Genomic DNA, 27911 nt, shown 5'->3' with positions numbered 1-27911 from the left:
TTTATTGTGGGCAGTCTAAGGCACTATTCATGTTGTCTAATCAATATTCATGTTGTCTAATTAGCACCTTGATATGCCACACCTGTGAGGTGGGATGGATTATCTCAGCAAAGGAGAAGTGCTCACTAACACAGAGTTAGGGCTCATTCAGACGGCCGTATGCTGTCCGCAAAAATACTGAATGCTATCCGTTTTTTTGCGGATCCGCAAAAAAACGGATCTGCAAAAAAACGGATAGCATTCAGTATTTTTGCGGACCCATAGACTTCAATGGGGCCATGTCCTGATTTTCACGGACAAGTATAGGACATGTTTCATTTTTTTTGCGGATCCGCAAAAAAACGGATAGCATTCAGTATTTTTGCGGACAGCATACGGCCGTCTGAATGAGCCCTTAGACAGATTTGTGAACAATATTTGAGAGTAATGGGTCTTTTGTGTATGTAGAAAATGTTTCAGATCTTTGAGTTCAGCTCATGCAAAATTGGAGCAAAACCGAAAGTGTTTGTTTATATTTTTGTTCAGTGTAAAATAGTTATATTCTTGTATATAGGGAAGTATGGTAATTATATTCTTGCACATAGGAGGCAGTATTCTAATGTATTCTTGTACATGTGCGGCATTTTAGTATCGCTGTGCATAGGGACAGTTTTGTAGTAGTGCAAGGGAACAACTATAGGGGGTGGAAAAAGATAACTCGGAGTCATGAGGCATTTCATTGATTCACTGATTCCTTATTTGATGCACTATTGCACCACATAACTCTTCATGCGGCTAGCGGTCTATAATACCTCATTGAGTGTTTTCCCCCTCGTGCCCTTTTCCTCCTCCCATCATCCACTGGGGCAGCAGGGCCTATGTCACAGGACATACATCTCCTCTTCATTCACAAACTTGCAGGCGTCTGGTGCATGTTTACTATTAATTTCTTCACATAAACTTCCTTAAAACTGATCTGATGGAATTCCAGAAAATATTGTGAAATTTCGTCTTTGAACAAAATGTTTCCATCTGTTTATAAAAGCCGGGAACGGCTGTATAGTGTGAATGCGCCTGCCAGCAAAATGGGAAGTGCATTACATCAGTCAGGTCCGCAGTCATCAGTAATACTCTGTAAAACATGACAATCTACCCTCATTCGGAAATATATCACTGCTACCATGACTAAGAAATTCTGCCTTTCAGAAGTATGGGACAGTTGGGTGACAAACAGCTGAATGAGATACAGAAGAGGATGACTGGGGGGTGGGATTGTGAAATGATAAATGACAATAGGGAGCAGGAAGAACGTCGAAGAGCACCAGGAGAGGTCCTTTTACCCAGCCTCATGATCTGCAAAGGAACGTGTTCACGATCAATGCCCCGTGTAAATGAGCAAACATTTGTAGATTGGTGGGGGTTTGACTCCCGACACCCTCGTCGATGAGCAGTTTGCTGGAACCAGGCACCAGAGTTACACAGCTCCATCCGCTGTGTAGTAGCCGTGTCAGCTCCTGCAAAAAGTTCATAGGCGGGTGTGTCGGGAGTTGGACCTCCGCCAATCTTGAAAACCTAGCCTAAGGATAGGTCATCAATACTTAGAGGGGCTGTCTCACTTCAGCAAATGGCAATTAGGGCTCATGCACACAAACGTATTTTCTTTTCGTGTCCGTTCCGTTTTTTGTTTTTTTTTGCGGACCATATGCGGAACCATTCATTTCAATGGGTCCGCAAAAAAAACAGAAGTTATTCCGTGTGCATTCCGTTTCCGTATGTCCGTATTTCTGTTCTGCAAAAAAAAATAGAGCATGTCCTATTGTTGTCCGCATCACGGATAAGGATAGTACTGTTCTATTAGGGGCCAGCTGTTCTGTTCCGCAAAATACGGAATGCACATAGACGTCATCCGTATTTTCTGCAAATCCGTTTTTTGCGGACTGCAAAATGCATACGGTCGTGTGCATGAGCCCTTACCATGTAGAGAAAGTTAATGAGGACCTTTCATGAGTTTATGTATTACAAACTGGTTTGCAAACACTTTTTCACTTTTTTCTTTCAAAAATATCCCTCCGTTCAGCGGCTGTGCCTCCCGCTATTTTCGGTGCCTAATAGGCTAATTCAGTGCATCAGTCCAGGGAGAAGGAGAGATGTTCTCATGAGACTTACAAGAACAGGCTATGTACGCCAGTATAGCACTCGCTTACATAGCCTGTTCTCAGCTCTCCTTCTCCCTGGCTGTGGCGCGGTCCACTGCGATTGGATGGCGTAACAGCCTGGGGGAAGGAGATGGCCACTGAAGAAACCAAATGTCTCCTCCTCCCTGTACTTATACTCTGAGCATATCAGACGCCAAAAACTGGGGGTAGCACAGAGGCAGAATAGAGAGGTATTTAAACAAATATATATATATATATATATATATATATTAAAAAAAAAAAAAGGGTGTTTGCATCTATGGGGGCTGAACTATCTGGTAAGGATTCCAGTTTGTAATATATAAACCCATGAAAGGTCCTCTTTAATACAAGCCACTTACTAATGTATTGGGATTGTCCACATTGCCTCCTTTGCTGCCTGGATTCATTTTTCCATCACATTATACACTGCTTGTATCCAAGGGTTATGACCACCCCGCAATCCAGCAGCGGTGGTCGTGCTTGCACACTATAGGAAAAGCATCGGTCTCTCTGGTGGCTGAGATTGTGGAAGCGCACATAGACACGCATAAGCAGCAGCTCCAATCCCAGCCACCTCGTATCTGTGCAGCGGCAGTGACCATATTCCCTGGAAGTGAGCAGTGTATAATATGATGGAAAGATGAATCCAGCCAGCAAAGGAGGCAATGTGGACAATCACAATACATTAGTAAGTGCCTTGTATTAACTTCCTCTACATGATAAATGCCACTTACTGAAATGAGACGACTCTTTCGGAGGCTCGGAGAACTCCTTTAGGTTGCTTTCTCATATAGATTTTTAGTGCCTGTTTTCTGCACTGTTCTGTGTGTGTTTTTTCTCTATTTTTACACCTGTGCTTTTGCCTATTTTTTTTTTAAACACCTGTTCCAGATGTTAACTGAAGGTCTATAGGAAATATAAAATGCAGGACAGAAGCATTTTTTTTGCTATTGGTGTTTCTGTTCATAAGGAGCCATTTTTTTGGTCCGTCTTGCTTCTTTTCAAAAATGCAGCAGGTCGTTTTCCTCAGGTGTTTTCCCGTCACCTTCCTTAGGCCTCATGCACACGACCGTTCCGTTTTTTGTGGTCCGCAAACCGTGGATCCGCAAAAAACAGAAGCCGCCCGTGTGCCTTCCACAATTTGCGGAACGGAACGGGCGGCCCATTCTAGAAATGCCTATTCTTGTCCGCAAAACGGAGCAAGTGCTGTCCGCATCTTTTGCGGCCCCATTGAAGTGAATGGGTCCGCATCCGAGCCGCAAAAACTACGGCTCGGATGCGGAAAAAAACAACGGTCATGTGAATGAGGCTTTATACAGAAAAAAAACGCCATGAAGAAAATGCTATTGGTAAGACACACTAGGAGGGATATAGCAATGGTTTTACTCCACAATGGTGGAGTTGCAGATTATGGTGCACACTATATTTGAGCCTTAGGCTACATTCACACAAACGTATTTTGTTTCCATGCCCGTTGCGTTTGTTTTTTTTTGGTGGATAGGATGCAGACCTATTCACTTCAATGGGTCCGCAAAAAATGCGGACAGCACACCATGTGCTATCCGCATCCGTATGTCCTATTCTTGTCCGTTTTGCTGACAAGGATAGGCATTGTTACAATGGATCCCGCAAAAAAAAACAAAAAAAAAACTGATGCCATACTGAACGTCATCTTTTTTTTTGCGGATCCGCAATTTGTGGATCGCAAAACACATACGGTCGTGTTAATGTAGCCTTAATTTGCGACTTTCTGAGCTTCCCCACACTTTTTACAAGTACAGAAAGGCGTGGGGCCAAGCAGGAGGACGTAGAGTATTGTGGTCTACTGGATTTACTATCTTTTACATCAGGAGCTGGTGTAAATTGTAGCTGAAATCTCTACCAGTTTATAGCTGGCATTTCAGTTTCTAGAACACAGAAGGCCAGAAGATGCACTAAATTTATTGAGGCCTTTAAATTTGGGGCATCTTAGTCCAGGGTTACTTTTTACTAAGACTGGCGTACGAAACGTGTACCAAAAAAAAAACTCCCACAAGAAAAAAGTATGGCAAAAAATACGAGTGGCACTTATCTTTAGCATATATTTTTTTTACTTACTTTCAACCCATTTAAGCCTCATTCACACATCTGTGTCCGTGCTCAAATCCGTGAACAGGTGGTCTGTGATGCATCCGTGAATCTGTCCGTCAAGGATCTGTGTTGGGTCCGTGTTTTCGTTTTTTGCTGTCCGTGTTGCATCCGTGTTTCACTGACACTGAACAGCTGAGAAATAATTTTCAAAGCATCTCTTCCTAATGATCCGTGATACACGGTTGCAACACGGATGGCACCCGTGTTGCATCCCTGGTTTTCATGGACCCATAGACTACAATGGACGTGATGGATCCGTGAACACGGACAAAATAGAGCATGCATCCGTGCTAAAAACACAGACCCACGGACCGTGCTAAAACACTGATGTCTGAATACACACATTAAAATGAATGGGGACGTGTGCTGTCCGCGGAGAACACGTACAGAACACGTCCGTGAGACACTGACATGTGAACGAGGCTTTAATAATAAAGAATAATAATTCCGGAGGCCCAGCCATCACACTCTGAGCAGGCTGCTAATAATGGGTCTCATGGATCCAGAGTTTTGCTGGACTTGTGTGACATTTAGTTGTTTAGTCACAGTCAGCGCTGGAGCCGTCATCAGGGATTTGCGCACAGTGGATCACAGGCATCAATGTGTCATTCTTTTGGAACTTTTTGTTCGCACAGTTTACTGGATATGCCCCAATTTACGAGAAACTGAAATGTCACAAAATAACCAAATAGCCAAACCTCACACAAAGCTGTGGAAGATGTATTATTATACTGTAGAAACCATGTTTGCACCATTCTTTTCTTATTTGTCAGCGAGGGCCCCAGGTGAGACACATCCACAGACACAACCTGCCTCCTGCAGATTTCAGACACTGAATACCTCCTAGGAATCCCAGGTAAGGCTACTTTCACACGAGCGTTCAGAGCGGGTCCGACTGATGTCTGCACAGACGGATCCGCTCCTATAATGCAGACGTTTGGATCCATTCAGAACGGATCCGTCTGCAGTATAGTTGAAAAAAATTTCTAAGTGTGAAAGTAGCCTGAACGGATCCGTCCAGACTTTACATTGAAAGTCAATGGGGGACGGATCCGTTTGAAGATTGAGCCATATGGTGTCATCTTCAAACGGATCCGTCCCCATTGACTTACAATGTAAGTCTGGACGGATCCGCTTGCCTCCGCGCGGCCAGGCGGACACCCGAACGCTGCAAGCAGCGTTCAGGTGTCCGCTTGCTGAGCGGAGCGGAGGCTAAACGCTGCCAGACTGATGCATTCTGAGCGGATCCGCGTCCACTCAGAATGCATTAGGGCAGGACGGATGCGTTCGGGGCCGCTTGTGAGAGCCTTCAAACGGAGCTCACGAGCGGACACCCGAACGCAGGTGTGAAAGTAGCCTAACATTATGATAACATTATTTATTCACAATATATTGTTTCCATCCCCATTACAAACATGGCCGCTGCCATAATAACGATATACGACTACGGCAGTACATAGCTCACATACACTGCTCCAATCACAGTTCTGTGATTACTGCACATCATGTCTTAGGCTACATTCACAGGTCCGTGGTGTGTTGCGGACCCGCAAATTGCGGGTCCGCAACACACCAGCTTCTCACCCCCATAGAAATGCCTATTCTTGTCCGCAAGCTGCTCCGCAATTGCGGCTGCAGACAGCACACTGTGTGCTGTCCGCATCCATTCCGTCCCCATAGAGAATGAATGGGTCCGCACCCATTCCGCAAAATTGCGGAAAGGATGCGGACCCATTTTGCGGACGTGTGAATGGAGCCTTATACTCCATTTACTCTACATCCAGAGCTGCAATCATAAATTCTGCTGTTACATCAATGCCAGGAGATTTTTTCGTTTAATTTTGGAGAAATGTCCTGTTCACAGCAGCAGGCGTAGCAGTGGGCCAGGAATCACTACCATTTAAAGCAGGGCTGATAAATGGCATATCTCACAATTAGTCGTTATACACACAATCCATGGGGTGCATTTACTAAGGTATTTGCATAAAAAGAAAATGCTGTTTTAGGGTCCATTTGTAGTGTACGGGAACTGTAATACCCGTCACTACCAAAGTGTCACTTGGTGTGCTGTCGTCCCTCCTAATTATGGGGAAGTTGTTATATGTCAGTTTTATAAAATGTCATGTAATGCAATGCTATGTGTTTCCCTGTTGCTGTGAAACTTGCATGTACAGGCCTGTAGGGGTGTCATTCCAGCTTCTAGTCATTAGAGGGAGCTAGGGAGCCCTAGTTTATATAAGGCCCAGTCAGGGAAGTAGAAGGCAGACGGAGTCTAGTGTCTGTAATCCACAGTTGGAGATTAGACAATGTCAGAAACCAGTCCAGGCCTGAAGCCTGCTGTCCAGGAGAAGATTCCCTCCTGAATTCCCATATGCAGAAACAGGAATATCTTAGCTAAAGAGCCTGAGGAAGCTGAGAGGGACAGAGGCAAGGATCAGGAAAGCAAGAGGTACTAAGAATAACAGAGGAGGTACTTTTATAAAGCTACAGCCAAGGATATAAAGCCGGAGATAGGTTATTGGGCCTTGGTGAAGAGTTGCTATATTCCAGGATCAGACAGAAATAGAGTGCAAGCTCCTGTGCTGCAAGTCCTATGTTCAACACTCTGTAATCACCTTGCTAAAACTGTAATTGCCTGCATCAACCGTATTGCAAGATCGACTGTATGCAAAGGAACTGTGATTCCATTAATGTCCCTGTATTGATGATGACTACTAAAGTTGGAGTTTGGTTTTAATACCACGTGTTCCTCAATTTATTCCTGCATCCGCAAACGGCGTGCCACCGTTTACTTGGCACTGGCGTCACGAACAATTTCTACCATCACCTGCCTATGCAGAGAGTCAGCCGTCTCAGGTTAGTGTCATTGCACTACTACACCCAGAAACTCTATTACACACAACTTGAGTACGCTGCACATTCACACGTCCGTTGTTTCTTTCCTGATCTGTTCCGTTTTTTGCGGAACAGATCTGGACCCATTCATTTTCAATGGGTCCTGAAAAAAAATCAGACATTGAGCTGTCCGTTTTTTTTTCAGGACCCATTGAAAATGAATGGGTCCAGATCTGGACCAGATCTGTTCCGCAAAAAACGGAACAGATCAGGAAAGAAACAACGGACGTGTGAATAGACCCTTAGGCCTCTTGTGTGCTGGCCAGGCCCGTGCTGCAGACCAGTTAACGAGAATGGGGTCCGCAATCCGTCTGTTACGCAAAAAGATAGAACAGGTTCTATTTGTTTGCGGAACGGAACCCCACGGAAGCACTCCGCATCTCCAGATTTCAAGTGAATGGGTCCACATCCGAGATGCGGAATGCACATGGCCGGTGCACCGTGTATTGCGGACCCGCCGTGTGCAAGAGGCAACAGCCGTGTGCAGGAGGCCTTAGGTAGTCTTATTTTTTAGGCTGCAATTACTACTGCCTTTTTTGACGAAGTCAGAATTTTTCTAAGCTTTGTGACTTTTTTTTCCGATCTATTTATGTAGGTGCACCTTTTATTTTGCCTGAATTTGTCGCAAAAACAGTGCAATTTCCACTCCACCCCAGGGCTGAAATACTTTTATTCGTCTGTTTTGAGTGGTGAAGTTCGCCTTTTTTGCATTAAAAATCATAGTTTCCTGGAGACATGTGACTTTTCTTCTGGAGACAGATGCCAGTATTTTTCATGCTCAAATAAATGAGACCAGTCTAAGTGAATATAAACCTGTCTAAATAAAAAAACAACCACCAGAGGACAGACTAAGGCCTCTTTCACACGGGCGTCATGTTTTTTGCCCGGATAAGATGCGGGTGCGTTGCGGGAAAATGCGTGATTTTTCTGCGCGAGTGCAAAACATTGTAATGCGTTTTGCACGCGCTTGAGAAAAATCGGCATGTTTGGTACCCAAACCCGAACTCCTTAACAGAAGTTCGGGTTTGGGTTAGGTGTTCTGTAGATTGTATTATTTTCCCTTATAACATGGTTATAAAGGAAAATAATAGCATTCTGAATACAGAATGCATAGTACAATAGGGCTGGAGTGGTTAAAAAAAATAAAAAAATTATTTAACTCACCTTAATCCACTTGATCGCGCAGCCCAGCTTCTCTTCTGTCTTCTTCTTTGAGGAATAGGACCTTTGATGGTGTCACTGCGCTTATCACATGGTCCATTACATGATCCATCACCATGGTAAAAAAAGATCATGTGATGGACCATGTGATGAGCGCAGTGACGTCATCACAGGTCCTTTTCCTGTGCACAGCAAAGAAGAAGACAGAAGAGAAGCCGGGCTGCGCGATCAAGTGGATTAAGGTGAGTTAAATTATTTTTTATTTTTTTTAACCCCTCCAGCCCTATTGTACTATGCATTCTGTATTAAGAATGCTATTATTTTCCCTTATAACCATGTTATAAGGGAAAACAATAATGATCGGGTCCACATCCCGATCGTCTCCTAGCAACCGTGCGTGAAAATCGCACCGCATCCGCACTTCCGGATGCTTGCACATTCACTTCTATGGGGCCTGCGTTGTGTGAAAAACGCACAAAATAGAGCTTGCTGCGATTTTCACGCAACGCACAAGTGATGCGTGAAAATCACCGCTCATGTGCACAGCCCCATAGAAATGAGTGGGTCCGGATTCAGTGCGGGTGCAATGCGTTCACCTCACGCATTGCACCTGCGCGGAAAACTCGCCCGTGTGAAAGGGGCCGTGTGCGCCCCGTGGTCGTGCTGCGGCCCGCAAATTGTGGGCTGCAATGCACGAACACTATCCGTGGGGCAGCCGCTGCGGATCGCGGACCCATTCACTTTAATGGGTCCGCGATCCGGCCGTTCCGCAAAAAGATAGGACATGTTCTGTCTTTTTGCGTAACGGAAGTACGGGACGAAACCCCACAGAATCATCCCGTAGTGCTCCCGTAGGTTTCCGTTCCGCATCTCTGGATTTGCTGTCCCATTGAAGTGAATGGGTCCGCATCCGTGATGGGGAATGGCCACAGAACGGCGCCTGTGTATTGCGGATCCGCAAATGCGGCAACAGGAAGCACACGTTCGTGTGCAGGAGGCCTAGTAGCAATACGCTAAGTCTAATTCATCAACTGCTGTGAGACTTTTAATAAATACTCGGCAACAGAAAGCCAGACGAATGAAATACGCCTGTCTAATTTCCTACCTAAAAACAGACGAGCTTGATAAATGTGCCCTGATGTTCAGGTGTTCAATTGGTGATTTTGAGCCAAATTCAGGTGGGGGTCTAAACACAGAACAATCTTTTCCTTACTTCTTATCTCTGTGTAGTCTCCACTCCTGGTTTAGCTCACACTTATCCCTGACCAAAACACTAACAATGTGAATAAGGGCTTGTTCACATGGCCGTTGTGGTTCAGTGGCTGTATTGCGGCCCGCATACGGCGGGTCCGCAAAATACACGGGCACTGGCCTGTGTGCACTCCACATCATGGATTCGGACCCATTCACTTGAAGATGCGGAACGGAAGCACGGAACGGAACCCCAAGGAAGCACTGTGGAGTGCTTCAGTGGTGTTTCTGTCCGTGCCTCCGCACCGCAAAAAAATAGAACTTGCTCTATTTTTTGGCGGTGCGGACGCATCACAGACCCATTCAAGTTGAATGGGTCTTGATCCGTCCCGGCCGCCTCACGGACGTTGCCCGTGCATTGGGTGCCGCAAATTGCGGGCCCCAATGCACGGAACGGAACCACAACGGCCGTATGAATAAGGCCTTACTGTATGATCGAGGGGCCTATATACAGTGTTTGCTGACAACTTCCACTCTTGACTTCACCCCAGTTTTCGTCCTCGCTTGTGGAGCCGTCCCTCAGGAGCCTCTTACCTATCACACTATTAATAGAGCACTGAGGTTTGGAGACAAGGAAGCCCTTGTGTGAGGCTGCACTCGCAGGAAGCCATGAGGAAGATGCTGACTTAAAGACGTTTTCCGATTTAGTGAAGATAAATCTTAAATCACAACTAGGAGAAAAGAAGTTCTAACAGACAATAGGGGGGGGGGGGGGGGGGGAGAGGGGATTGATCAGTTTTGGAGCAATTTGTGCCATAACTTTCAGAGCTGGAGATAAAAGCTGATGAGTTGCATGAAGGGGCCGTGGCGCTTGTGCTGGCGTTGTGTCCTCTTCAGTGTTTACTTGCACGCCATCTAATTTTTAGCGGTGGCGCAGTGTAATTACAGCTGCTCATCCTGTTCAAGTGAATGGGAGAGGAAACTGTTATTACACTGCACCGCCGCTAGAAGGGAGACAGGGTGCAGGTAAACACTGAAGAGGACACAGCACTCACATGATCACCGCGACCCCTTCAAACATGTGATCGGCAGGGGTGCCACGAGTCGGACCCCACCGGACCTGTCCTGAGGATAGGTCATGAATACCTGTAGCCCGACAACCCCTTTGTTTGCTGTACATTCTAGACAATGATCTGTAAGCTGATCAGCCTACAGCAGGGCATTGTGGGAGTTGTAGTTTTACAACAGCTGGAGGGCCGCAGGTGGAGCATGCCTGTCCTAGACAATGATCTGTGCGCTGATCAGCCTGAGCTCCAGACTCATTCACTGCAGCAATCTAGAACAGGAATTTCTGCAGCGGCTGCTGAGGTGTTTCGCTCACAGAAGATTGTCTGGACTGAATACAATTGTACAAACCTTCAGCTGTGAGAGCAGGACTGGCTAAGTACAGTACAACACACCACAAATAGCTCTCCCATTCTGTATCAGTGCAGGTAGGACTGGTCGGAGAAAAGTGTCTGCACCAGATGTACCATCCTGCTGAGCCAGTGATACATCTGGTGCCAGTCTCAGCGTACGTCACTACAGGATTAGTTCATCTGGTCCAGTGTTTTGCCTACGAGGGGGGTTTCCCCCCTGTATATTTAACTTTTATTATATCTCCTCTTTTAAATTGTCACTACTCCTTAGGCCGAATGCACACGGCCGTGAGCGGTCTGTGGTATCCCGGCCTGGCATCCTGCTGAGAGCAGGAGCGCACGGCGTCATTGGTTGCTATGACGCCGTGCGCTTCATGCTGCCGCTGCACTACAGTAATACACTCATATGATTTATACGAGTGTATTACTGTAGTGCAGCGGCGGCATGAAGCGCACAGCGTCATAGCAACCAATGACACCGTGCGCTCCTGCTCTCAACAGGATGCCAGGCTGGGATACCACGGACCGCTCACGGCCGTGTGCATTCGGCCTTACAGTATTGGCATATATGCTAAGGAGTGAGCCACAGGGCCTTAGAAGGAGTATTTTATCATCTGGGCTCATTCAGACGGCCATATGCTGTCCGCAAAAATGCGGATTCGTTTTTTTGCGAATTAGATGCTGTCCCATTTATTTCTATGGGGCCCTTTTCTTGCACGGCTCAGCAAAAAAAATGAAACATGTCCTATACTTGTCAGTGAAAATCAGGACATGGCCCTATTGAAGTCTGAACTGTCTGCAAAAAAAACGGATCTGCATTTTTGTGGACAGCATACGGCCGTCTGAATGAGCCCTAAGAACCTCAATAGTATTCTTCCCTTGTACAATGTAATGTACTAGTATTTACAGATACATCTATATATACCAGTACATTGTATACTTGTTTTTTAAGATAAAAGCAGAAGTACAATTTTATTTGCAACTGCAAAAAAAAATAAAAAATTACAGTATTCACAGAACCATCCATTATTGGAAGAGAACAGTGGAAATAATGGAAACACCAGAAATGAATAAAACTTGCAGGACCAGATGATTTTACTGGACACGAAAAAACCGAAAAGGTGGTTCCACAGTACATCGATTGGTTGATGATAAAATGTGGAACCACTTTTTGGGTACATATGTGATTGTTGTACATTTGTGTATATCGCTTGAAAAAGGCTAACGAATAGTCCAAATGTTGTGTTTTTAATGGAAAATTTTATAGACCAATAAAGATTCACTTAGAGGAGATGCTGGAGCCAAAAGTTTTTTTCTTATCCTGGGGATAGGTCATCAATATTACGCCACTTCTCAGCCCCTCTAATAACAATAGGAACAAAAATAGCTTTATTTAATTTTTTTTTAAAAAGGTTCAAAACATGATAACTATCGTGTCCTGTGTTAAGCCATGACTCCAAAACCACGTCCCTTTATTACCAGTGTAAACGTGGCCAGTGTTTTTTACTGGGTAAAGCCTTGTTCACACGTCAGTGTCTCACGGACGTGTGCTGTACGTGTTCTCCGCGGACAGCACACGTCCCCATTCATTTGAATGTGTGTATTCACACACCAGTGTTTTAGCACGGTCCGTGGGTCCGTGTTTTCAGCACGGATGCATGTCCTATCTTGGTCCGTGTTCTCGGATCCCTCACGCCCATTATAGTCAATGAGTCAGTGAAAACCACGGATGCAACACGGATGCCATCCATGTTGCATCCGTGTTTCACGAATCATTAAGAGATGCTTTGAAAATTATTTTCAGCTGTCCAGTGTCAGTGAAACACGGATGCAACACGGACAGCAAAAAAAACGGACACACGGACCCAACACGGATCCTTCACGGACAGCTTCACGGATGCATCACTGACCACCTGGTCACGGATTGGAGAACGGACGTGTGAATGAGGCTTAAGGTGGCAACCCTAACTGCAAATTGGTCAGATCTGGATGGATAGTTCTGAGGCCAGAGCTCGTGCACAAGAGCTGATTGGTGGAGGTGTACTGACCCCCCCCCCCCACCAATCAGAACGTGATGAGCTATCCTTAGGATAGGCCATCACTTGAAAAGAGTTGGACAACCCTTTTAAGCCCTTCATTTATATTTCTTAGGCCTCTTTCACAAGGGCGAGTAGGCACGCAATTTCAGTCAGTTTTGTCTGCGAGTGCGTTCTGTCGTTCAGTTGATAAAAAACTGAATGTAGTACCCAGACCCGAACCCGGACTTCTTCACTGAAGTTCGGGTTTGGTGTTCTGTAGATTTTATTATTTTCCATTGTAACATGGTTATAAGGGAAAATAATAGCATTCTGAATACAGAATGCTAAGTAAAAGGTCTCCTGAGGGTTAAAAAATAATAAAAAAAATTACTCCCCTCATCCACTTGATCCCGCATCCGTTATCGTCTTCTTCTTGCAGGACCTGCAAAAGGACTTGCGCTGACGTCATCGCGCTCACTATGTGGTGAGCGCGATGATGTCAGCGCAGGTCCTTTTGCAGGTCCTGCAAGAAGAAGAAAGAAGACGATAAAGGCTGCGCGATCAAGTGGATGAGGTGAGTAATTTTTTTATTATTTTTTAACCCTCAAGTGCCATTTTACTTAGCATTCTGTATTAAAGAATGCTATTATTTTCCCTTATAACCATGTTATAATGGAAAATAATAAAGTGAATGGACCTCATCCCTATTTATCATCGCCTTAGCAACCACTTGCTTGCAGATGCAATGCGATTTTCACGCAGCCCCATTAACTTCTAAGGATCCTGCGTTGCGTGAAAAACGCAGAATACAGAACATGCTGCGATTTTCACGCAACGCAGAAGTGATGCGTGAAAAACAATGCTCATCTACACAGCCCTATTGAAATGAACGGGTCCGGATTCAGTGCGGGTGCAATGTGTTCACGTCACGCATTGCACCCGCGCGGAATTCTCGCTCGTGTGAAAGGGGCTTTATTCTCTTCCAACCTAGTTCTGGCTTTCACTGAAAAACCTTCAACTTCTTCAAAACCTGCCACAAGAAGCTGTGCGTGACACAACACTTACAAAAAGGTCTTGTGTAAATCCACCCTCAATGAGAATGGACCTACATCTGCACTTGGCACTGCTGAGGTGTCATCTCAAACATTTGCAGTTTAATCAATCCCCCTGTGAGGGTGAACTTTAATTTCAGAGGAGGAGAAATATGTAGAAAAATTGCGCTGAGGTTAACAAAGCTAAAATATTTTAATAAAGTAAAATAGCAGCAGATGACCAGAGGGGGTGGGGATGTGAGTAGAGGGGGTGCATGAGTAACACGTGTTCTACAAAAAATAGAGAAAGGCCAACGATCTGGATTTATTTAATACGCTCGCAGTAAAACAGATGAGGCTAAAAACACAATGAGAAATATTTCATAAAATGGCAAAAAGAACAAAAAAAGCTGCAAATTCTCAGTATGAAGCACACCACCAGGGATAAATCTGTAATGTATCCCCCAATATGGCAGACAAGTAAAGACAATAAAAACATGGTATTTATAAAAGCAGAATGCATCTACGTCAGTAACAGGGGGCGGGGCTGTGACAAGTAACAGGGGGCGGGGCTGTGACAACCTCTCAGACATGGTATAGAGGCTGGTTGTCAGCAGTAATAGATGGAATAGATGTTACTGTAGTATAAGGTGTGTGGATCTCATGTCTGATCATAGTGTAATTATATTACTATTATATTCAGTGATGTCAGTAAAAGGGGGCGGGGCTGTGACAACCTCTCAGACATTATGTAGAGGCTGGTTGTCAGCAGTAATAGATGGAATAGCTGTTCCTGTAGTATAAGGTGTGTGGGTCTCATGTCTGATCACAATGTAATTATATTACTATTATATACAGTGATGTCAGTAACAGGGGGCGGGGCTGTGACAACCTCTCAGACATGATATAGAGGCCGGTTGTCAGCAGTAATAGATGGAATAGCTGTTTCCTGTAGTATAAGGTGTGGGTCTCATGTCTGATCACAATGTAATTATATTACTATTATATACAGTGATGTCAGTAACAGGGGGCGGGGCAGTGACAACCTCTCAGACATGATATAGAGGCCGGTTGTCAGCAGTAATAGATGGAATAGCTGTTACTGTAGTATAAGGTGTGGGTCTCATGTCTGATCACAATGTAATTATATTACTATTATATACAGTGATGTCAGTAACAGGGGGCGGGGCTGTGACAACCTCTCAGACATGACAGAGGCTGGTTGTCAGCAGTAATAGATGGAATAGCTGTTACTGTAGTATAAGGTGTGTGGGTCTCATGTCTGATCACAGTGTAATTATATTACTATTATATACAGTGATGTCAGTAACAGGGGGCGGGGCTGTGACAACCTCTCAGACATGACAGAGGCTGGTTGTCAGCAGTAATAGATGGAATAGCTGTTACTGTAGTATAAGGTGTGTGGCTCTCATGTCTGATCACAATGTAATTATATTACTACTATATACAGTGATGTCAGTAACAGGGGGCGGGGCTGTGACAACCTCTCAGACATGATATAGAGACTGGTTGTCAGCAGTAATAGATGGAATAGCTGTTATTGTAGAATAAGGTGTGGGTCTCATGTCTGATCACAATGTAATTATATTACTATTATATTCAGTGATGTCAGTAACAGGGGGCGGGGCTGTGACAACCTCTCAGACATGGTATAGAGGCCGGTTGTCAGCAGTAATAGATGGAATAGCTGTTACTGTAGTATAAGGTGTGTGGGTCTCATGTCTGATCACAATGTAATTATATTACTATTATATACAGTGATGTCAGTAACAGGGGGCGGGGCTGTGACAACCTCTCAGACATGATATAGAGGCTGGTTGTCAGCAGTAATAGATGGAATAGCTGTTACTGTAGTATAAGGTGTGTGGGTCTCATGTCTGATCACAATGTAATTATATTACTATTATATACAGTGATGTCAGTAACAGGGGGCGGGTCTGTGACAACCTCTCAGACATGATATAGAGGCTGGTTGTCAGCAGTAATAGATGGAATAGCTGTTACTGTAGTATAAGGTGTGGGTCTCATGTCTGATCACAATGTAATTATATTACTATTATATACAGTGATGTCAGTAACAGGGGGCGGGTCTGTGACAACCTCTCAGACATGATATAGAGACTGGTTGTCAGCAGTAATAGATGGAATAGCTGTTATTGTAGAATAAGGTGTGGGTCTCATGTCTGATCACAATGTAATTATATTACTATTATATACAGCAATGTCAGTAACATGGGGCGGGGCTGTGACAACCTCTCAGACATGATATAGAGACTGGTTGTCAGCAGTAATAGATGGAATAGCTGTTATTGTAGAATAAGGTGTGGGTCTCATGTCTGATCACAATGTAATTATATTACTATTATATTCAGTGATGTCAGTAACAGGGGGCGGGGCTGTGACAACCTCTCAGACATGGTATAGAGGCCGGTTGTCAGCAGTAATAGATGGAATAGCTGTTACTGTAGTATAAGGTGTGGGTCTCATGTCTGATCACAATGTAATTATATTACTATTATATACAGTGATGTCAGTAACAGGGGGCGGGTCTGTGACAACCTCTCAGACATGATATAGAGGCTGGTTGTCAGCAGTAATAGATGGAATAGCTGTTACTGTAGTATAAGGTGTGGGTCTCATGTCTGATCACAATGTAATTATATTACTATTATATACAGTGATGTCAGTAACAGGGGGCGGGTCTGTGACAACCTCTCAGACATGATATAGAGGCTGGTTGTCAGCAGTAATAGATGGAATAGCTGTTACTGTAGTATAAGGTGTGGGTCTCATGTCTGATCACAATGTAATTATATTACCATTATATACAGTGAAGTCAGAAACAGGGGGCGGGGCTGTGACAACCTCTCAGACATGATATAGAGGCTGGTTGTCAGTAGTAATAGATGGAATAGCTGTTACTGTAGTATAAGGTGTGTGGATCTCATGTCTGATCACAGTGTAATTATATTACTATTATATACAGTGATGTCAGTAACAGGGGGCGGGGCTGTGACAACCTCTCTGACATGATATGGAGACTGGTTGTCAGCAGTAATAGATGGAATAGCTGTTACTGTAGAATAAGGTGTGTGGGTCTCATGTCTGATCACAATGTAATTATATTACTACTATATACAGTGATGTCAGTAACAGGGGGCGGGGCTGTGACAACCTCTCTGACATGATATAGAGGCTGGTTGTCAGCAGTAATAGATGGAATAGCTGTTACTGTAGTATAAGGTGTGTGGGTCTCATGTCTGATCACAATGTAATTATATTACTATTATATACAGTGATGTCAGTAACATGGGGCGGGGCTGTGACAACCTCTCAGACATGATATAGAGACTGGTTGTCAGCAGTAATAGATGGAATAGCTGTTATTGTAGAATAAGGTGTGGGTCTCATGTCTGATCACAATGTAATTATATTACTATTATATTCAGTGATGTCAGTAACAGGGGGCGGGGCTGTGACAACCTCTCAGACATGGTATAGAGGCCGGTTGTCAGCAGTAATAGATGGAATAGCTGTTACTGTAGTATAAGGTGTGTGGGTCTCATGTCTGATCACAATGTAATTATATTACTATTATATACAGTGATGTCAGTAACATGGGGCGGGGCTGTGACAACCTCTCAGACATGATATAGAGACTGGTTGTCAGCAGTAATAGATGGAATAGCTGTTATTGTAGAATAAGGTGTGGGTCTCATGTCTGATCACAATGTAATTATATTACTATTATATTCAGTGATGTCAGTAACAGGGGGCGGGGCTGTGACAACCTCTCAGACATGATATAGAGGCCGGTTGTCAGCAGTAATAGATGGAATAGCTGTTACTGTAGTATAAGGTGTGGGTCTCATGTCTGATCACAATGTAATTATATTACTATTATATACAGTGAAGTCAGTAACAGGGGGCGGGGCTGTGACAACCTCTCAGACATGATATAGAGGCTGGTTGTCAGTAGTAATAGATGGAATAGCTGTTACTGTAGTATAAGGTGTGTGGATCTCATGTCTGATCACAGTGTAATTATATTACTATTATATTCAGTGATGTCAGTAACAGGGGGAGGGGCTGTGACAACCTCTCAGACATGATATAGAGGCTGGTTGTCAGCAGTAATAGATGGAATAGCTGTTACTGTAGTATAAGGTGTGGGTCTCATGTCTGATCACAATGTAATTATATTACTATTATATACAGTGATGTCAGTAACAGGGGGCGGGGCTGTGACAACCTCTCAGACATGGTATAGAGGCCGGTTGTCAGCAGTAATAGATGGAATAGCTGTTACTGTAGTATAAGGTGTGTGGGTCTCATGTCTGATCACAATGTAATTATATTACTATTATATACAGTGATGTCAGTAACAGGGGGCGGGTCTGTGACAACCTCTCAGACATGATATAGAGGCTGGTTGTCAGCAGTAATAGATGGAATAGCTGTTCCTGTAGTATAAGGTGTGGGTCTCATGTCTGATCACAATGTAATTATATTACTACTATATACAGTGATGTCAGTAACAGGGGGCGGGGCTGTGACAACCTCTCAGACATGATATAGAGACTGGTTGTCAGCAGTAATAGATGGAATAGCTGTTACTGTAGTATAAGGTGTGTGGGTCTCATGTCTGATCACAATGTAATTATATTACTATTATATTCAGTGATGTCAGTAACAGGGGGCGGGGCTGTGACAACCTCTCAGACATGATATAGAGGCTGGTTGTCAGCAGTAATAGATGGAATAGCTGTTACTGTAGTATAAGGTGTGTGGGTCTCATGTCTGATCACAATGTAATTATATTACTATTATATACAGTGATGTCAGTAACAGGGGGCGGGGCAGTGACAACCTCTCAGACATAATGTAGAGGCTGGTTGTCAGCAGTAATAGATGGAATAGCTGTTACTGTAGTATAAGGTGTGTGGGTCTCATGTCTGATCACAGTGTAATTATATTACTATTATATACAGTGATGTCAGTAACAGGGGGCGGGGCTGTGACAACCTCTCAGACATGACAGAGGCTGGTTGTCAGCAGTAATAGATGGAATAGCTGTTACTGTAGTATAAGGTGTGGGTCTCATGTCTGATCACAATGTAATTATATTACTACTATATACAGTGATGTCAGTAACAGGGGGCGGGGCTGTGACAACCTCTCAGACATGGTATAGAGGCCGGTTGTCAGCAGTAATAGATGGAATAGCTGTTACTGTAGTATAAGGTGTGTGGCTCTCATGTCTGATCACAATGTAATTATATTACTACTATATACAGTGATGTCAGTAACAGGGGGCGGGGCTGTGACAACCTCTCAGACATGATATAGAGACTGGTTGTCAGCAGTAATAGATGGAATAGCTGTTATTGTAGAATAAGGTGTGGGTCTCATGTCTGATCACAATGTAATTATATTACTATTATATTCAGTGATGTCAGTAACAGGGGGCGGGGCTGTGACAACCTCTCAGACATGGTATAGAGGCCGGTTGTCAGCAGTAATAGATGGAATAGCTGTTACTGTAGTATAAGGTGTGGGTCTCATGTCTGATCACAATGTAATTATATTACTATTATATACAGTGATGTCAGTAACAGGGGGCGGGTCTGTGACAACCTCTCAGACATGATATAGAGGCTGGTTGTCAGCAGTAATAGATGGAATAGCTGTTACTGTAGTATAAGGTGTGGGTCTCATGTCTGATCACAATGTAATTATATTACTATTATATACAGTGATGTCAGTAACAGGGGGCGGGTCTGTGACAACCTCTCAGACATGATATAGAGGCTGGTTGTCAGCAGTAATAGATGGAATAGCTGTTACTGTAGTATAAGGTGTGGGTCTCATGTCTGATCACAATGTAATTATATTACCATTATATACAGTGAAGTCAGAAACAGGGGGCGGGGCTGTGACAACCTCTCAGACATGATATAGAGGCTGGTTGTCAGTAGTAATAGATGGAATAGCTGTTACTGTAGTATAAGGTGTGTGGATCTCATGTCTGATCACAGTGTAATTATATTACTATTATATACAGTGATGTCAGTAACAGGGGGCGGGGCTGTGACAACCTCTCTGACATGATATGGAGACTGGTTGTCAGCAGTAATAGATGGAATAGCTGTTACTGTAGAATAAGGTGTGTGGGTCTCATGTCTGATCACAATGTAATTATATTACTACTATATACAGTGATGTCAGTAACAGGGGGCGGGGCTGTGACAACCTCTCTGACATGATATAGAGGCTGGTTGTCAGCAGTAATAGATGGAATAGCTGTTACTGTAGTATAAGGTGTGTGGGTCTCATGTCTGATCACAATGTAATTATATTACTATTATATACAGTGATGTCAGTAACATGGGGCGGGGCTGTGACAACCTCTCAGACATGATATAGAGACTGGTTGTCAGCAGTAATAGATGGAATAGCTGTTATTGTAGAATAAGGTGTGGGTCTCATGTCTGATCACAATGTAATTATATTACTATTATATTCAGTGATGTCAGTAACAGGGGGCGGGGCTGTGACAACCTCTCAGACATGATATAGAGGCCGGTTGTCAGCAGTAATAGATGGAATAGCTGTTACTGTAGTATAAGGTGTGTGGGTCTCATGTCTGATCACAATGTAATTATATTACTATTATATACAGTGATGTCAGTAACATGGGGCGGGGCTGTGACAACCTCTCAGACATGATATAGAGACTGGTTGTCAGCAGTAATAGATGGAATAGCTGTTATTGTAGAATAAGGTGTGGGTCTCATGTCTGATCACAATGTAATTATATTACTATTATATTCAGTGATGTCAGTAACAGGGGGCGGGGCTGTGACAACCTCTCTGACATGATATAGAGGCTGGTTGTCAGCAGTAATAGATGGAATAGCTGTTACTGTAGTATAAGGTGTGTGGGTCTCATGTCTGATCACAATGTAATTATATTACTATTATATACAGTGATGTCAGTAACATGGGGCGGGGCTGTGACAACCTCTCAGACATGATATAGAGACTGGTTGTCAGCAGTAATAGATGGAATAGCTGTTATTGTAGAATAAGGTGTGGGTCTCATGTCTGATCACAGTGTAATTATATTACTATTATATTCAGTGATGTCAGTAACAGGGGGAGGGGCTGTGACAACCTCTCAGACATGATATAGAGGCTGGTTGTCAGCAGTAATAGATGGAATAGCTGTTACTGTAGTATAAGGTGTGGGTCTCATGTCTGATCACAATGTAATTATATTACTATTATATACAGTGATGTCAGTAACAGGGGGAGGGGCTGTGACAACCTCTCAGACATGATATAGAGGCCGGTTGTCAGCAGTAATAGATGGAATAGCTGTTACTGTAGTATAAGGTGTGTGGGTCTCATGTCTGATCACAATGTAATTATATTACTATTATATACAGTGATGTCAGTAACAGGGGGCGGGTCTGTGACAACCTCTCAGACATGATATAGAGGCTGGTTGTCAGCAGTAATAGATGGAATAGCTGTTCCTGTAGTATAAGGTGTGGGTCTCATGTCTGATCACAATGTAATTATATTACTACTATATACAGTGATGTCAGTAACAGGGGGCGGGGCTGTGACAACCTCTCAGACATGATATAGAGACTGGTTGTCAGCAGTAATAGATGGAATAGCTGTTACTGTAGTATAAGGTGTGTGGGTCTCATGTCTGATCACAATGTAATTATATTACTATTATATTCAGTGATGTCAGTAACAGGGGGCGGGGCTGTGACAACCTCTCAGACATGATATAGAGGCTGGTTGTCAGCAGTAATAGATGGAATAGCTGTTACTGTAGTATAAGGTGTGTGGGTCTCATGTCTGATCACAATGTAATTATATTACTATTATATACAGCAATGTCAGTAACAGGGGGCGGGGCTGTGACAACCTCTCAGACATGGTATAGAGGCCGGTTGTCAGCAGTAATAGATGGAATAGCTGTTACTGTAGTATAAGGTGTGTGGGTCTCATGTCTGATCACAGTGTAATTATATTACTATTATATTCAGTGATGTCAGTAACAGGGGGCGGGGCTGTGACACGCAATGCAGAAATGATGCGTGAAAAAAAAATGTGGTGAGCGCGATGACGTCAGCTCCATAGGAGTGAATGGGGCTTCAGTGAAAAACGCATTGCATCTGGAAGCAAGTGCGGATGCAATGCGTTTTTTTCACTGATGGTTGGTAAGAGATGTTGTTTGTAAACCTTCAGTTTTTTATTACGCGCATGAAAAACGCATCAAAACGCATTGCACCCGCGTGGAAAAAACTGAACAACTGAGCGCGATCGCAGACAAAACTGACTGAATTTGCTTGCAAAATGGTGCGTCACGCTCGTGTGAAAGAGGCCTTAGTAAATCTAAACTACTGGACATGACACAAACCACACTAAAAATGGCACAAAAGCAACCTAAACTTGTTGTAAATGCCTTCTCCAGATTAATCCCTCTTGTCTAACTATACCAACTATGAGATGGCGTACTTTGGGACAAAAGTTTTTGCTAGAATTGTGCAGTTTTGGCACAAAACACAGCATTTCAAGCCACTGACCTTTTGGTAAATCACACCCCTCTTACTAACTAGACACAGAAACTTTGTCTAAACCTTGCACAATTTACACCAAACTCTGGATGCATTCACATTAGTTAATGAGGAGGTTATTTTAACCATTTGCGTTCTCTTCCCTTTATGCGGTAGAGTCTGTCCTCTCACCATCCTCCACGTAGTTCAGCGCTCACACAGTTTGGCTGGGATGCTTTCTACAGAAGGAAATCACACAATGTGCGTCGTGGCCCCGTCATGTTGTATACCTTGGATGATCGCCAGGAGCTGACGCTTTTCATGAAGTGAAGGGATTCTAACAAGTGGGAAATGGAGAACAGCATCTGGTCATCAAGGAATCCTCCAAAAATCAGGGGGTGTAAAATCTCTTTTTAGCCATTGAATAGTTGATATCTTGTTTGGAATCTGGGGGATAGATTTAAAGGGTTTTGGGTATAGAGCTGAGGACATGGGCTGCTAGATGGCCGCTAGCACATCCGCATTATCCAGTCCCCATAGCTCTGTGTGCTTTTATTGTGTAAAAAAAAATGCCGGAGCCCAGCCACGCCCACTGTGAAGGAGCCCAGCACCGCCCCGCATACTCCGAATTTCCTCCCTTCTCCACCGACGTCACAAAGCTAGAGCACCGTAATCTCGCGATGCGCGAGCTAGCGCATGCGCAGTGTCTGCTTAGTGTTCCTTCCCTGTGCTGGCATCAGCCTCAGGGAACGAACTGAGCATGTGCTAGCTCACGCATCGCGAGATTACGGCGCTCTAGATTTGTGACGTCGGGGAGCAAGGAGGAGATTCTGAGGATGCGTGGCGGTGCTGGGCTCAGAGTCAGAGCACGCTGGACTCATCTCTCAAGCATGGAGGAGATAGAACTCATCTAAGGTTCATTTACATATCTATAAAATCGTTTTTTTTTACACAATAAAAGCACACAGAGCTCTGGGGACTGGGTATTGCGGATGTGCTAGCGGCAATCTAGCAGCCCATGTCCTCAACTCTTAAATCCAGGTGACAGGTTCCCTTTAAAGGAGTTCTCTGGGCCATAGATATTGATGACCTCAGGACAGGTAATAAAAATCAAATCAGTAGGGATCTGACTCCTGGCACCACCACCAATTAGCTGCAGTGCTGGAAACTATACAGAAGGAGCTGGAGTCAGACAGCGCCATTCACTGTGTAGTGGTCGTGCTGGGTACTGCAGCTTAGATCCCATTCATGTGAATGAGAGCTGAGCTTCAGTATATATCTGCACTGGACAATATACAGCGTATAGAGCCTTGTACTTCTGCTCCATACACTGTTCATGTCCGGCACACTAAACCCCAGAAAGGGCGATTGGTGGCAGTGCTGGGTGTTGGACCCCCACAAATTTGATACTGATGACCTGTCCCGAGGATAGATTATCCATTTCTGTAGTCCGCAGAACCCCTTTAATGCATCAACTCAAAGGGGGGCAATGTATGAAAGCCAATGTTCCCAAAATCCATTTGCAACATTTCTTTAGTGGTTTGCGCCATGGCTAGATTATTGTATTTACATAGGGGCTCACAGATAAGGCTACTTTCACACTAGCGTTTTTGCTGGATCCGGCAGGGTTCAGCAAAAACGCTTCCGTTACTGATAATACAATCATCTGCATTCGTTATAAACGGAACCGGTTGTATTATCTTTAACATTTCTTTAACATAGCCAAAACGGATCCGTTTTGAACTCCATTGACAGTCAATGGAGGACGGATCAGTTTTCTATTTTATGAGATTGTATCAGAGAAAACTGATCCGTCCCCGTTTTCCCCAGGACGGAAACGCAACTAAATGGAACAGAATGCATTTTGGAGCACTCCGTTCTGTTCAGTTTTGTCCCCATTGACAATGAATAGGGACAAACATGAAGCGTTTTTTTTTCCGTTATTGAGCACCCATGACGGAGCTCAATACCGGAAAACTTTAACGCTAGTGTGAAAGTAGCCTAAGTGTGCAATGACTTCCATTTTTAGCCAGATTTATTAATTGCTACTTTTTAAAAATGTCGTACAAAAAGTGGCAAGTCCACGTCAGTCCCCTAGTGGAGAATAAAATGACACCACCTAAGAAATAACATTAGGCTTTAGACTAAAAAAAATCACAAGGTAAATCATGTGACAAATTTAACAAATGGCTTATGGTAAATCTGTCCCAAAAAATAGACTTCTAAACCAGCAGTCACTCCATAAAAGAGACTTCAAAAGTGGCAGCTGATGGATTTCGCTGAATGGGAACCTTTCAGCTACCTTAGGCCTCATGCACACGACCGTATGTATTTTGCGGTCCACAAAAAAATACGGATGACATCTATGTGCATTCCATATTTTGCGGAACGGAACAGCTGACCCCTAATAGAACAGTCCTATCCTTGTCCGTAATGCGGACAATAATAGGACATGTTCTATTCTTTTGCGGAACGGACATGCAGAAACGGAATGCACACAGAGTAACTTCCGTTTTATTTGTGGACCCATTGAAATGAATGGTTCCGCATACGGTCCGCAAAAAAATGGAACAGACACGGAAAGAAAATACGTTTGTGTGCATGAGCCCTTAGGTTGCCCCTCCCTGATGGAAATTCAGTGTAGTGACAGACCCACTGTCACTGATGTAGTAACCTTAAGCAGTTTTTTAGAACAGTACAGTGTGCGCTAGCGCTGAGAGAGACAAGTCCGATTAAATGCTTGATATGCAAGCTGTCCTCGCCCTCCGGATAATGATTGACTTTTTTTCCCTTGTTGTGCATAGGAAAAAATTGCCAATCATCCACAGGCAGGGGTAGGCGGGGACTTTCTCATCGGGAAGTCCTTCACCGGACATATTCCTGGAAGCGCCAGCACGCATTGTGCAGCTTCAATAGTCAGTTCTATAAGCCTGCTTAGGGGACGTTGACACAATGCATTTTACGGTGGAAATTTGGCACAGACAGCCTCGCCGAAATTCCGCCCCCCCCCCCCCCCCAAAAAAAAAAACTAAAGGTTTTTGGCAAAATTTCATTACAGCTGTTTGTGCATAAATTCCACTGTGAGAATCCCCTAAAAGAAGTTTTCCAGGGTTACTATGGTTTTTAAGAGATATGCTCATGCAGGTGCTGACCTCATGTACATCTTATCCATGCATTTTCCATTTAGACTCTCCTGACTCTTTTTTACCAGATAAACAAATCTCTCTGGTTTGTTTCCATCCTGTAGGTAGCACGTTGCTGTATCCAACCAAACCCATGATGCACTTCTCCTTTCTCTGCCCTAACAAGGTCCAGTTAGTTTATAGCTCCTCCCATCAGCTATTTACATAGAGACTCCCCTAGCACTGCCCCTAACACACAGCTCATTTATAGCTCCTCCCACCCAGCTAGTTACATAGAGACTCCCTTAGCACTGCCCCTAACACACAGCTCCTTTATAGCTCCTCCCATCAGCTATTTACATAGAGACTCCCCTAGCACTGCACCTAACACACAGCTCCTTTATAGCTCCTCCCATCAGCTATTTACATAGAGACTCCCCTAGCACTGCCCCTAACACACAGCTCCTTTATAGCCCCTCCCACCCAGCTATTTACATAGAGATTCCCTTAGCACTGCACCTAACACACAGCTCCTTTATAGCTCCTCCCATCAGCTATTTACATAGAGACTCCCCTAGCACTGCCCCTAACACACAGCTCCTTTATAGCTCCTCCCACCCAGCTAGTTACATAGAGACTCCCCTAGCACTGCCCCTAACACACAGCTCCTTTATAGCTCCTCCCACCCAGCTAGTTACATAGACTCCCCTAGCACTGCTCCTAACACACAGCTCCTTTATAGCTCCTCCCACCCAGCTAGTTACATAGAGACTCCCCTAGCACTGCACCTAACACACAGCTCCTTTATAGCTCCTTTCACCCAGCTAGTTACATAGACTCCCCTAGCACTGCACCTAACACACAGCTCCTGTATAGCTCCTCCCATCAGCTACATAGAGACTCCCCTAGCACTTCTCCTAACACACAGCTCCTTTATAGCTCCTCCCATCAGCTACATAGAGACTCCCCTAGCACTGCCCCTAACACACAGCTCCTTTATAGCCCCTCCCACCCAGCTATTTACATAGAGACTCCCTTAGCACTGCACCTAACACACAGCTCCGTTATAGCTCCTCCCACCCAGCTAGTTACATAGAGACTCCCCTAGCACTGCTCCTAACACACAGCTCCTTTATAGCTCCTCCCATCAGCTATTTACATAGAGACTCCCCTAGCACTGCCCCTAACACACAGCTCCTTTATAGCTCCTCCCACCCAGCTAGTTACATAGAGACTCCCCTAGCACTGCCCCTAACACACAGCTCCTTTATAGCTCCTCCCACCCAGCTAGTTACATAGACTCCCCTAGCACTGCTCCTAACACACAGCTCCTTTATAGCTCCTCCCACCCAGCTAGTTACATAGAGACTCCCCTAGCACTGCACCTAACACACAGCTCCTGTATAGCTCCTCCCATCAGCTACATAGAGACTCCCCTAGCACTTCTCCTAACACACAGCTCCTTTATAGCTCCTCCCATCAGCTACATAGAGACTCCCCTAGCACTGCCCCTAACACACAGCTCCTTTATAGCCCCTCCCACCCAGCTATTTACATAGAGACTCCCTTAGCACTGCACCTAACACACAGCTCCTTTATAGCTCCTCCCATCAGCTATTTACATAGAGACTCCCTTAGCACTGCCCCTAACACATAGCTCCTGTATAGCTCCTCCCACCCAGCTAGTTACATAGACTCCCCTAGCACTTCTCCTAATACACAGCTCCTTTATAGCTCCTCCCACCCAGCTAGTTACATAGAGACTCCCCTAGCACTGCCCCTAACACACAGCTCCTTTATAGCTCCTCCCACCCAGCTAGTTACATAGACTCCCCTAGCACTGCTCCTCCCACCCAGCTAGTTACATAGAGACTCCCCTAGCACTGCCCCTAACACACAGCTACTTTATAGCTCCTCCCACCCAGCTAGTTACATAGAGACTCCCCTAGCACTGCTCCTTTATAGCTCCTCCCACCCAGCTAGTTACATAGAGACTACCCTAGCACTGCCCCGCCCATGGACATAAGTAAGAGCTGCATGGACATGGTCATGTGACCACAGCCCAGAGCGGTAGATAGGAGCGATAAAGGTAAAAGAAATACATTACAAAATTACAGCTACCTTCATAAGTGATTTCTTCTAAGGGGTTTTCCAGGTGTTTAATACTGATCAACTATCCTCAGGACAGG

General features: G+C 44.4%; 1 protein-coding gene across 5 annotated transcripts in view; it reads right to left on the bottom strand.

Annotated features, from left to right (window-relative positions):
* Nucleotides 1-27911, bottom strand: part of PDE3A (phosphodiesterase 3A) — a 327345-nt gene that overhangs the window by 235797 nt on the left and 63637 nt on the right. The window lies entirely within an intron of this gene.

Source organism: Bufo bufo, chromosome 1 (genome assembly GCF_905171765.1).
Source record: "Bufo bufo chromosome 1, aBufBuf1.1, whole genome shotgun sequence".
Taxonomy (NCBI): Eukaryota; Metazoa; Chordata; class Amphibia; order Anura; family Bufonidae; genus Bufo; species Bufo bufo.
The sequence above is the reverse complement of the archived record's forward strand: the minus strand, read 5'-3'. Positions and strand labels throughout refer to the sequence as shown.